Here is a 12,462-nt window from a genome sequence, read left to right as displayed (position 1 = left end):
TGGACTTGTTGGAAACCGTTTGATTGGTCCCTTTTTCCTGCCGACGAACCTCAACGGCCAAAGGTATTTACATTTTCTACAGAACGAACTGAGTGACGCAATCGACGACCTTCCATTGGCTGAAAGACGTCAGTTGTGGTTTCAGCAAGATGGCGCCCCTCCGCATTTTCCCCGGCAAGTAACTGAGCACCTCAACAACGAGTTTCCTGAAAGGTGGATAGGGAGAAATGGTCCAGTGCATTGGCCAGCAAGGTCACCTGACCTAACACCGCTGGATTATTTTCTCTGTGGATTCGTTAAAGCAAAGGTATACGCCACGCCCATTGAAACTAGGGAGGAGCTCATTAGACGAATAATCAGTGCTTGCCGAGACGTCACACCAGAAATGGTAGAGAAAGCGTTTGAGAACTTAATTGTCCGCGCACAAACCTGTGTTGCAGCCAATGGTGATATTATTGAAAATGTTTTGTAAAAATTTATGTGAATAAAATATCTGCATTTAAAAACCAAACGTGTACATTTTTTCCAGTGTGAAAACTCTACTACGTTTGTATTAGACTTGTTCCCTTTTCAATTATCGTTTCAAACAATCGTAATTTGGCTTCACCAACTTGTAAATTTTTCAAGCTCGAATTTTCACTGATAAATAAGTTGTTTTTCGTCGAGTGAACAATTTTTAAGGGTTTTCGATGGCGGCCTACAACTTTATAATAGAAATTTTTTATCTCGCACCTAGTGGTCGAAAAATAATTTTTCAAAATTGGTGAAAAACATTACCGAAAACGCTCAAATTTCTCAAACTGATGTCCCCCGGTATAGAGAATTGACCTTCCAAATTTGAAATCGGTACTATAAATAGTTTTTGAAAAAAAACACTTTTCCGAGCAAAAAAAAAGACCCTGTATATAGGTCGTTAATAATACCCGTAAATAAATAACAAAAAAAACTAACAAAGTGGACCACCCACAGGGTCTACCCTTTAACCATCTTATCTCATCTGACTGCGCTAAAACAAGATTTAACCTTTAAAAAAACCAGATTAGGCCTTCATAAATTCATTAATAAAAAAAGACTTTATTACCTATTATGCTTACGATGCGTGTCTTAATTTCAGTGAACCTAAGCAGCTATCGGTGGTTCTGTGGTAGAGCGCTCGACTGCCAAGCCGAATGGTCTGGGTTCGAAACCTGGGTGGCGCATTTGTTTTTAATCAATAGAGAAACGCTAAATTAGAATTTCTTCGACGGTGAGCGAAAAACACCATCCAAACCAAACCGCAAATGAATCCGTTAACGCTCACCGTCACACGGTGGTTTTGCCAACCCTTCGAGAAACTGCGAACGCAGAGATCTCGGAAACTGCGTACGCAGTGATTACACTTTGCACCGAAAATGCGAACGCGTTCGCAGGCCTGACAGACAGACCCACAGTCCCACAGACCCACAGACAGACACGGTGGTTGTATCACCCCTCCTAGGGGACTTTGTCCCCTCGGAGAGGTAAAAACAAACGAACCCAATTGATGAACTGCATTAAACATCTTAATCAGTCGAAAAAACTTTAAAAATAAATTACGAAGTAATGACGACCAAGTTAACAAGAATCGAAACACACTTTACAATTAACAATACCCAGCTTACAAAGCACAAAAAAGCCACTTGACTGAATATTGAAGACCAAACGACAGCTCATATATTAATTATACGTCAAACCAACGAAACCGCATTAATAAAACTATATCACACATTTTAAGCCGATAAGAAAACCCTTCAAACCAATTACGAATTCACGACGGAGTTAATAAAACCGGATAAACATCGACAGGACATAAACAGCTTGACGGTTCCTCAAAAATGAATTATTAACGGAAAAAGTAAATTTTCAGTGTAGCGTAACCGTATCCGTGGTTCTGCGGTAGAACGCTCACCTGTCGAACAGGAGGACACGGGTTCGAATCCCGGCCGATTAAAAATTATACTACACCCAATGACAAAAAGAGGGCGCTTTTGGAAAAACCTTTTCCCTGATTCTAAGAAACTGGGTACGCAGTGATTACGCTTTGCCCCGAAAATGCGTTCGCAGGCCTGACAGACTGACCCACAGACAGACAGACACGGTGGTTGTATAATCCCTCCTAGGGTACAAAGTCCCCTCGGAGAGGTAAAAAAATGTATTTAACCAAAAAATAGGGTATAAAAAATAAACCTAATGATGATTTATGAGTTACGAAAACGTCGTTGAATAAATTGTCTATTTTTTATCATAAGCACATTGATATTACAGACTTATTATATAGCGTAACCGATATCAATGACTCGGCGACAGAGTATTAAAGTCCAACAAGTCGGTCAAGCCCGTAATATTACCTCTCCTCGGAGGATATATCCAGGTGTCGTCACCACTGTATTTATTAACTATTATGCTTACAATGAGGGTCTTATTTGCAGAAATGTTATGGAGTTATCGTTGGTTCTGTGGTAGAGCCCTCAATTGCCTAACTGAACGGCCCGGGTTCAAAACCTGGGTCGCACATTTGTTTTTAATTAATAGAAAAATCGCTAAATTAGAATTTCTTCGATGCAATAATTTAAATATTACACGAAATCTTGTTCTATATCAATTAAACCAAAATTTCATACTCTGTTAAATACGCTTCAGATAAGCTGAAGGTCTAATTTTCAATGTCGCGTAATGAGTGTCGGTGGTTCTGTGGTAGAACGTCCGCCTGTCAAACGGGCGGTCTCGGGTTCGACACCCGTCCGATGCGATCGCAAATTGGTGCTAAGTCGAATACCGTGAACAATTGGTGGAAACCCTGCCATTGACGATGAGAGGTTGCCAAAACACTCAGCATTCGGTCCGTCTCAAAAGTCAATAAGAAGGAGTTGGAAAGAACACACCCATAACAACCGCCGCTATGGTAGGCGTTAACGAAAAAAAAACTAATCGCAAATTTATCCGTTAACGCTTACCGTCACACGGTGGTTTTGCCAACCTTTAAACTGCTGAAACGGTTATTCGACAGCGTACGCAATGAGCCAAGAAACTGCGTACGCAGTGATTACCCTTTGCCCCGAAAACGCGAACGCGTTCGCAGGCCTATAAGACAGACCCACAGAACGACACGGTGGTTGTATAATCCCTCCTAGGGTACAAAGTCCCCTCGGAGAGGTAAAAAACGCGCTCCAAGTTCAATCTCCGACCAATTAAATATTGCTAATTAAAATAAAAAACTGATTTATATATCCTTTAAAGTAATTAGAATAAAAAACTAATCTTAAGCAGGAGCAGAATCACACCAATTTTTTTCAACAATGTCTGGATAAGCTATAACACCGTCCACGTGGCCTAATGGATAAGGCATCTGACTTCGTCTCGGAAGATTGCTGGTTCGAGTCCTGCCACGGACGAGCTTCATAATGATTTCCCTAGCTTGCTTAGCTTACATTTTTTATACAATGTCTGGTTAAGTCATAATACCGTCCACGTTGCCTAATGAATAAGGCGTCTGACTTCGAATCAGAAGATTGCAGGTTCGAGTCCTGCCGCGAACGAGCTTCTTAATGATTTCCATAGATTGCTTAGCTTACATTTTTTATACAATGTCTGATTATGTCATAGCACCGTCCACGTTGCATAATGGATAAGGCGTCTGACTTCGAATCAGAAGATTGCAGGGTCGAGTCCTGCCGCGGACGAGCTTCATAATGATTTCCCTAGACTGTTTAGCTTACATTTTTTATACAATGTCTGATTACGTCATAACACCGTCCACGTGGCCTAATGGATAAGGCGTCTGACTTCGAATAAGAAGATTGCAGGTTCGAGTCCTGCATGGACGAGCTTCATAATGATTTCCCTAGATTGTTTAGCTTACATTTTTTAAACAAAGTCTGAATCCGTGATAACACCGTCCACGTGGCCTAATGGATAAGGCGTCTGACTTCGAATCAGAAGATTGCAGGTTCGAGTCCTGCCGCGGACGAGCTTCATAATGATTTCCCTAGATTGTTTAGCTTACATTTTTTATACAATGTCTGATTACGTCATAACACCGTCGACGTTGCATAATGGATAAGGCGTCTGACTTCGAATCAGAAGATTGCAGGTTCGAGTCCTGCATGGACGAGCTTCATAATGATTTCCCTAGATTGTTTAGCTTACATTTTTTATACAATGTCTGATTACGTCATAACACCGTCCACGTTGCATAATGAATAAGGCGTCTGACTTCGAATCAGAAGATTGCAGGTTCGAGTGCTGCCGCGGACGAGTTCCATAATGATTTCCCTAGATTGTTTAGCTCACTTTTTTTATACAATGTCTGATTACGTCATAACACAGTCCACGTTACATAATGGATAAGGAGTCTGACTTCGAATCAGAAGATTGCAGGTTCGAGTCCTGCATGGACGAGCTTCATAATGATTTCCCTAGATTGTTTAGCTTACATTTTTAATACAATGTCTGATTGCGTCGTAACACCGTCCACGTTGCATAATGGATAAGGCGTCTGACTTCGAATCAGAAGATTGCAGGTTCGAGTCCTGCCGCGGACGAGCTTCATAACGATTACCCTAGATTGTTTAGCTTACATTTTTAATACAATGTCTGATTACGTCGTAACATCGTCCACGTTGCATAATGGATAAGGCGTCTGACTTCGAATCAGAAGATTGCAGGTTCGAGTCCTGCTGCGGACGAGCTTCACAATGATTTCCCTAGATTGTTTAGCTCACTTTTTTTTATACAATGTCTGAATACGTCATAACACCATCCACGTGGCCTAGTGGATAAGGCGTCTGACTTCGAATCAGAAGATTGCAGGTTCGAGTCCTGCATGGACGAGCTTCATAATGATTTCCCTAGATTGTTTAGCTTACATTTTTTATACAATGTCTGATTACGTCATAACACCGTCCACGTTGCATAATGAATAAGGCGTCTGACTTCGAATCAGAAGATTGCAGGTTCGAGTGCTGCCGCGGACGAGTTCCATAATGATTTCCCTAGATTGTTTAGCTCACTTTTTTTATACAATGTCTGATTACGTCATAACACAGTCCACGTTACATAATGGATAAGGAGTCTGACTTCGAATCAGAAGATTGCAGGTTCGAGTGCTGCCGCGGACGAGCTTCATAATGATTTCCCTAGATTGTTTAGCTTACATTTTTTATACAATGTCTGATTACGTCATAACAAAGTCCACGTGGCCGAATGGATAAGGCGTCTGACTTCGAATCAGAAGATTGCAGGTTCGAGTCCTGCCGCGACAAGCTTCATAGTGATTTCCCTAGATTGTTTAGCTTACATTTTTTATACAATGTCTGATTACATCATACCACCGTCCACGTGGCCTAATGGATAAGGCGTCTGACTTCGAATTAAAAGATTGCAGTTTCGAGTCCTGCCGCGGACGAGCTTCATAACGATTACCCTAGATTGTTTAGCTTACATTTTTTAAACAATGTCTGATTACGTCATTACACCGTCCACGTGGCCTAATTGATAAGGCGTCTGACTTAGAATCAGAAGATTGCAGGTTCGAGTCCTGCCGCGGACGAGCTTCATAACGATTACCCTAGATTGTTTAGCTTACATTTTTTATACAATGTCTGATTACGTCACAATACTGTCCACGTGGCCTAATGGATAAGGCGTCTGACTTCGAATCAGAAGATTGCAGGTTCGAGTCCTGCCGCGGACGAGCTTCATAATGATTTCCCTAGATTGTTTAGCTAACTTTGTTTATACAATGTCTGATTACGTCATAACAAAGTCCACGTGGCCGAATGGATAAGGCGTCTGACTTCGAATCAGAAGATTGCAGGTTCGAGTCCTGCCGCGACGAGCTTCATAGTGATTTCCCTAGATTGTTTAGCTTACATTTTTTATACAATGTCTGATTACGTCATAACACCGTCCACGTGGCCTAATGGATAAGGCGTCTGACTTCGAATCAAAAGATTGCAGTTTCGAGTCCTGCCGCGGACGAGCTTCATAACGATTACCCTAGATTGTTTAGCTTACACTTTTTATACAATGTCTGATTACGTTATAACAAAGTCCACGTGGCCGAATGGATAAGGCGTCTGACTTCGAATCAGAAGAATACAGGTTCGAGTCCTGCCGCGGACGAGCGTCATAATGATTTCCCTAGATTGTTAAGCTTACATTTTTTATACAATGTCTGATTACGTCATAACACCGTCCACGTGGCCTAATGGATAAGGCATCTGACTTCGAATCAGAAGATTGCAGGTTCGAGTCCTTCCGCGGACGAGCTTCATAACGATTACCCTAGATTGTTTAGCTCACTTTTTTTTATACAATGTCTGAATATGTCATAACACCATCCACGTGGCCTAATGGATAAGGCGTCTGACTTCGAATCAGAAGATTGCAGGTTCGAGTCCTGCCGCGGAAGAGCTTCGTAACGATTACCCTAGATTGTTTAGCTTACATTTTTTGTACAATGTCTGATTACGTCATAACACCGTCCACGTGGCCTAATGGATAAGGCGTCTGACTTCGAATCCGAAGATTGCAGGTTCGAGTGCTGCCGCGGACGAGCTTCATAATGATTTCCCTAAATTGTTTAGCTTACATTTTTTATACAATGTCTGATTACGTCATAACACCGTCCACGTGGCCTAATGGATAAGGCGTCTGACTTCGAATCCGAAGATTGCAGGTTCGAGTGCTGCCGCGGACGAGCTTCATAATGATTACCCTAGATTGTTTAGCTTACATTTTTTATACAATGTCTGATTACTTCGTAACACCGTCCACGTTGCATAATGGATAAGGCGTCTGACTTCGAATCAGAAGATTGCAGGTTCGAGTCCTGCCGCGGACGAGCTTCATAATGATTTCCCTAGATTGTTTAGCTCACTTTGTTTATACAATGTCTGAATAAGTCATAACACCGTCAACGTGGCCTAATGGATAAGGCGTCTGACTTCGAATCAGAAGATTGCAGATTCGAGTCCTGCCGCGGACGAGCTTCATAACGATTACCCTAGATTGTTTAGCTTACATTTTTTATACAATGCCTGATTATGTCACAACACCGTCCACGTGGCCTAATGGATAAGGCGTCTGACTTCGAATCAGAAGATTGCAGGTTTGAGTCCTGCCGCGGTAGAGCTTCATAACTATTACCCTAGATTGTTTAACTTACATTTTTTATACAATGTCTGATTACGTCTTAACACCGTCCACGTTGCATAATGGATAAGGCGTCTGACTTCGAATCAGAAGATTGCAGGTTCGAGTCCTGCCGCGGACGAGCTTCATAATGAGTTCCCTAGATTGTTTAGCTCACTTTTTTTTATACAATGTCTGATTACTTCATAACACCATCCACGTGGCCTAATGGATAAGGCGTCTGACTTCGAATCAGAAAATTGCAGGTTCGAGTCCTGTCGATGACGAGCTTCATAATGATTTCCCTAGATTGTTTAGCTTACATTTTTTATACAATGTCTGATTACGTCATAACACCGCCACGTGGCCTAATGGATAAGGCGTCTGACTTCGAATCAGAAGATTGCAGGTTCGAGTCCTGCCGCGGACGAGCTTCATAACGATTACCCTAGATTGTTTAGCTTACATTTTTTATACAATATCTGATTACGTCACAACATCGTCCACGTGGCCTCATGGATAAGGCGTCTGACTTCGAATCAGAAGATTGCAGGTTCGAGTCCTGCCGCAGACGAGCTTCATAACGATAACCCTAGATTGTTTAGCTCACATTTTTTATACAATGTCTGATTACGTCGTAGCACCGTCCACGTTGCATAATGGATAAGGCGTCTGACTTCGATTCAGAAGATTGCAGGTACGAGTCCTGCAGCGGACGAGCTTCATAATGATTTCCCTAGAATGTTTAGCTTACATTTTTTATACAATGTCTGATTACGTCATAACACAGTCCACGTGGCCTATTGGATGAGGCGTCTGACTTCGAATCAGAAGATTGCAGGTTCGAGTCCTGCCGCGGACGAGCTTCATAACGATTACCCTAGATTGTTTAGCTTACATTTTTTATACAATGTCTGATTACGTCATAAGACAGTCCACGTGGCCTTATGGATAAGGCGTCTGATTTCAATTCAGAAGGTTGCAGGTTCGAGTCCTGCCGCGGACGAGCTTCATAATGATTTCCCTAGATTGTTTAGCTCACTTTTTTTATACAATGTCTGAATACGTCATAACACCGTCCACGTGGCCTAATGGATAAGACGTCTGACTTCGAATCAGAAGATTGCAGGTTCGAGTCCTGCCGCGGACGAGCTTCATAATGATTTCCCTAGATTGTTTAGCTTACATTTTTTATACAATGTCTGATTACATCATAACATCGTCCACGTGGCCTAATGGATAAGGCGTCTGACTTTCTAATCGGAAGATTGCAGGTTCGAGTCCTGCCGCGGACGAGCTTCATAAAGATTACCCTAGATTGTTACGCTTACATTTTTTATACAATGTCTGATTACGTCATTACACCGTCCACGTGGCCTAATTGATAAGGCGTCTGACTTCGAATCAGAAGATTGCAGGTTCGAGTCCTGCCGCGGACGAGCTTCATAATGATTTCCCTAGATTGTTTAGCTTACATTTTTTATACAATGTCTGATTACGTCATAACACCGTCCACGTGGCCTAATGGATATGGCGTCTGACTTCGAATCGGAAGATTGCAGGTTCGAGTCCTGCCGCGGACGAGCTTCATAACGATTACCCTAGATTGTTAAGCTTACATTTTTTATACAATGTCTGATTACGTGATAACACCGTCCACGTGGCCTAATGGATAAGGCGTCTGACTTCGAATCAGAAGATTGCAAGTTCGAGTCCTGCCGCGGACGAGCTTCATAATGATTTCCCTAGATTGTTTAGCTTACATTTTTTATACAATGTCTGATTACGTCATAACAAAGTCCACGTGGCCGAATGGATAAGGCGTCTGACTTCGAATCAGAAGATTGCAGGTTCGAGTCCTGCCGCGGGCGAGCTTCATAATGATTTCCCTAGACTGTTTAGCTCACTTTGTTTATACAATGTCTGATTACGTCATAACACCGTCCACGTGGCCTAATGGATAAGGCGTCTGACTTCGAATCAGAAGATTGCAGTTTCGAGTCCTGCCGCGGATGAGCTTCATAAACGATTACCCTAGATTGTTTAGCTTACATTTTTTATACAATGTCTGATTACGTCATAACACCGTCCACGTGGCCTAATGGATAAGGCGTCTGACTTCGGATCAGAAGATTGCAGGTTCGAGTCCTGCCGCGGTAGAGCTTCATAACTATTACCCTAGATTGTTTAGCTTACATTTTTTATACAATGTCTGATTACGTCATAACACCGTCCACGTGGCCTAATGGATGAGGCGTCTGACTTCGAATCAGAAGATTGCAGGTTCGAGTCCTACCGCGGACGAGCTTCATAATGGTTTCCCTAGATTGTTTAGCTTACACTTTTTATACAATGTCTGATTACGTCATAACAAAGTCCACGTGGCCGAATGGATAAGGCGTCTGACTTCGAATCAGAAGATTACAGGTTCGAGTCCTGCCGCGGACGAGCGTCATAATGATTTCCCTAGATTGTTAAGCTTACATTTTTTATACAATGTCTGATTACGTCATAACACCGTCCACGTGGCCTAATGGATAAGGCATCTGACTTCGAATCAGAAGATTGCAGGTTCGAGTCCTTCCGCGGACGAGCTTCATAACGATTACCCTAGATTGTTTAGCTCACTTTTTTTTATACAATGTCTGAATACGTCATAACACCATCCACGTGGCCTAATGGATAAGGCGTCTGACTTCGAATCAGAAGATTGCAGGTTCGAGTGCTGCCGCGGACGAGCTTCATAATGATTTCCCTAGATTGTTTAGCTTACATTTTTTATACAATGTCTGATTACGTCATAACAAAGTCCACGTGGCCAAATGGATAAGGCGTCTGACTTCGAATCAGAAGATTGCAGGTTCGAGTCCTGCCGCGACGAGCTTCATAGTGATTTCCCTAGATTGTTTAGCTTACATTTTTTATACAATGTCTGATTACGTCATAACACTGGCCACGTGGCCTAATGGATAAGGCGTCTGACTTCGAATCAAAAGATTGCAGTTTCGAGTCCTGCCGCGGACGAGCTTCATAACGATTACCCTAGATTGTTTAGCTTACACTTTTTATACAATGTCTGATTACGTCATAACAAAGTCCACGTGGCCGAATGGATAAGGCGTCTGACTTCGAATCAGAAGATTACAGGTTCGAGTCCTGCCGCGGACGAGCGTCATAATGATTTCCCTAGATTGTTAAGCTTACATTTTTTATACAATGTCTGATTACGTCATAACACCGTCCACGTGGCCTAATGGATAAGGCATCTGACTTCGAATCAGAAGATTGCAGGTTCGAGTCCTTCCGCGGACGAGCTTCATAACGATTACCCTAGATTGTTTAGCTCACTTTTTTTTATACAATGTCTGAATACGTCATAACACCATCCACGTGGCCTAATGGATAAGGCGTCTGACTTCGAATCAGAAGATTGCAGGTTCGAGTCCTGCCGCGGAAGAGCTTCGTAACGATTACCCTAGATTGTTTAGCTTACATTTTTTGTACAATGTCTGATTATGTCACAACACCGTCCACGTGGCCTAATGGATAAGGCGTCTGACTTTGAATCCGAAGATTGCAGGTTCGAGTGCTGCCGCGGACGAGCTTCATAATGATTTCCCTAAATTGTTTAGCTCACTTTGTTTATACAATGTCTGATTACGTCATAACACAGTCCACGTGGCCTAATGGATAAGGCGTCTGACTTCGAATCAGAAGATTGCAGTTTCGAGTCCTGCCGCGGACGAGCTTCATAAACGATTACCCTAGATTGTTTAGCTTACATTTTTTATACAATGTCTGATTACGTCATAACACCGTCCACGTGGCCTAATGGATAAGGCGTCTGACTTCGAATCCGAAGATTGCAGGTTCGAGTGCTGCCGCGGACGAGCTTCATAATGATTACCCTAGATTGTTTAGCTTACATTTTTTATACAATGTCTGATTACTTCGTAACACCGTCCACGTTGCATAATGGATAAGGCGTCTGACTTCGAATCAGAAGATTGCAGGTTCGAGTCCTGCCGCGGTAGAGCTTCATAACTATTACCCTAGATTGTTTAACTTACATTTTTTATACAATGTCTGATTACGTCTCAACACCGTCCACGTTGCATAATGGATAAGGCGTCTGACTTCGAGTCAGAAGATTGCAGGTTCGAGTCCTGCCGCGGACGAGCTTCATAATGATTTCCCTAGATTGTTTAGCTCACTTTGTTTATACAATGTCTGAATACGTCATAACACCGTCCACGTGGCCTAATGGATAAGGCGTCTGACTTCGAATCAGAAGATTGCAGATTCGAGTCCTGCCGCGGACCAGCTTCATAACGATTACCCTAGATTGTTTAGCTTACATTTTTTATACAATGTCTGATTATGTCACAACACCGTCCACGTGGCCTAATGGATAAGGCGTCTGACTTTGAATCCGAAGATTGCAGGTTCGAGTGCTGCCGCGGACGAGCTTCATAATGAATTCCCTAAATTGTTTAGCTTACATTTTTTATACAATGTCTGATTACGTCATAACACCGTCCACGTGGCCTAATGGATAAGGCGTCTGACTTCGAATCCGAAGATTGCAGGTTCGAGTGCTGCCGCGGACGAGCTTCATAACTATTACCCTAGATTGTTTAACTTACATTTTTTATACAATGTCTGATTACGTCTCAACACCGTCCACGTTGCATAATGGATAAGGCGTCTGACTTCGAATCGGAAGATTGCAGGTTCGAGTCCTGCCGCGGACGAGCTTCATAATGATTTCCCTAGATTGTTTAGCTCACTTTGTTTATACAATGTCTGAATACGTCATAACACCGTCCACGTGGCCTAATGGATAAGGCGTCTGACTTCGAATCAGAAGATTGCAGGTTCGAGTCCTGCCGCGGTAGAGCTTCATGACTATTACCCTAGATTGTTTAACTTACATTTTTTATACAATGTCTGATTACGTCTTAACACCGTCCACGTTGCATAATGGATAAGGCGTCTGACTTCGAATCAGAAGATTGCAGGTTCGAGTCCTGCCGCGGACGAGCTTCATAATAAGTTCCCTAGATTGTTTAGCTCACTTTTTTTATACAATGTCTGAATACGTCATAACACCATCCACGTGGCCTAATGGATAAGGCGTCTGACTTCGAATCAGAAAATTGCAGTTTCGAGTCCTGTCGATGACGAGCTTCATAATGATTTCCCTAGATTGTTTAGCTTACATTTTTTATACAATGTCTGATTACGTCATAACACCGCCACGTGGCCTAATGGATAAGGCGTCTGACTTCGAATCAGAAGATTGCAGGT

At 42.5% G+C, this 12,462-nt stretch overlaps 12 non-coding genes across 12 annotated transcripts; all 12 read left to right on the top strand.

Annotated features, from left to right (window-relative positions):
• Nucleotides 1-3,912: 3,912 nt before the first annotated feature.
• On the top strand, nucleotides 3,913-3,985 carry TRNAR-UCG (transfer RNA arginine (anticodon UCG)). The gene has a single exon. It is a non-coding gene; the product is annotated as a tRNA-Arg (tRNA).
• Nucleotides 3,986-5,493: 1,508 nt separating this feature from the next.
• Nucleotides 5,494-5,566, top strand: TRNAL-UAG (transfer RNA leucine (anticodon UAG)). Its single transcript has one exon. It is a non-coding gene; the product is annotated as a tRNA-Leu (tRNA).
• A 71-nt stretch (nucleotides 5,567-5,637) lies between these two features.
• Nucleotides 5,638-5,710, top strand: TRNAR-UCG (transfer RNA arginine (anticodon UCG)). The gene has a single exon. It is a non-coding gene; the product is annotated as a tRNA-Arg (tRNA).
• Nucleotides 5,711-6,068: 358 nt separating this feature from the next.
• Nucleotides 6,069-6,141, top strand: TRNAR-UCG (transfer RNA arginine (anticodon UCG)). The gene has a single exon. It is a non-coding gene; the product is annotated as a tRNA-Arg (tRNA).
• A 2,088-nt stretch (nucleotides 6,142-8,229) lies between these two features.
• Nucleotides 8,230-8,302, top strand: TRNAR-UCG (transfer RNA arginine (anticodon UCG)). The gene has a single exon. It is a non-coding gene; the product is annotated as a tRNA-Arg (tRNA).
• Nucleotides 8,303-8,518: 216 nt separating this feature from the next.
• On the top strand, nucleotides 8,519-8,591 carry TRNAR-UCG (transfer RNA arginine (anticodon UCG)). The gene has a single exon. It is a non-coding gene; the product is annotated as a tRNA-Arg (tRNA).
• Nucleotides 8,592-8,662: 71 nt separating this feature from the next.
• Nucleotides 8,663-8,735, top strand: TRNAR-UCG (transfer RNA arginine (anticodon UCG)). Its single transcript has one exon. It is a non-coding gene; the product is annotated as a tRNA-Arg (tRNA).
• Nucleotides 8,736-8,806: 71 nt separating this feature from the next.
• Nucleotides 8,807-8,879, top strand: TRNAR-UCG (transfer RNA arginine (anticodon UCG)). The gene has a single exon. It is a non-coding gene; the product is annotated as a tRNA-Arg (tRNA).
• Nucleotides 8,880-8,950: 71 nt separating this feature from the next.
• TRNAR-UCG (transfer RNA arginine (anticodon UCG)) lies at nucleotides 8,951-9,023 on the top strand. The gene has a single exon. It is a non-coding gene; the product is annotated as a tRNA-Arg (tRNA).
• A 504-nt stretch (nucleotides 9,024-9,527) lies between these two features.
• On the top strand, nucleotides 9,528-9,600 carry TRNAR-UCG (transfer RNA arginine (anticodon UCG)). The gene has a single exon. It is a non-coding gene; the product is annotated as a tRNA-Arg (tRNA).
• A 647-nt stretch (nucleotides 9,601-10,247) lies between these two features.
• TRNAR-UCG (transfer RNA arginine (anticodon UCG)) lies at nucleotides 10,248-10,320 on the top strand. The gene has a single exon. It is a non-coding gene; the product is annotated as a tRNA-Arg (tRNA).
• A 504-nt stretch (nucleotides 10,321-10,824) lies between these two features.
• TRNAR-UCG (transfer RNA arginine (anticodon UCG)) lies at nucleotides 10,825-10,897 on the top strand. Its single transcript has one exon. It is a non-coding gene; the product is annotated as a tRNA-Arg (tRNA).
• Nucleotides 10,898-12,462: the final 1,565 nt, after the last annotated feature.

The sequence above is a fragment of the Leiobunum rupestre genome, chromosome 9 (genome assembly GCF_980474605.1).
Source record: "Leiobunum rupestre chromosome 9, qqLeiRupe1.1.hap1, whole genome shotgun sequence".
In the NCBI taxonomy this organism is placed as follows: domain Eukaryota; kingdom Metazoa; phylum Arthropoda; class Arachnida; order Opiliones; family Sclerosomatidae; genus Leiobunum; species Leiobunum rupestre.
Note: the sequence above shows the minus strand (reverse complement) of the source record. Positions and strands in the feature narration are given on the sequence as shown.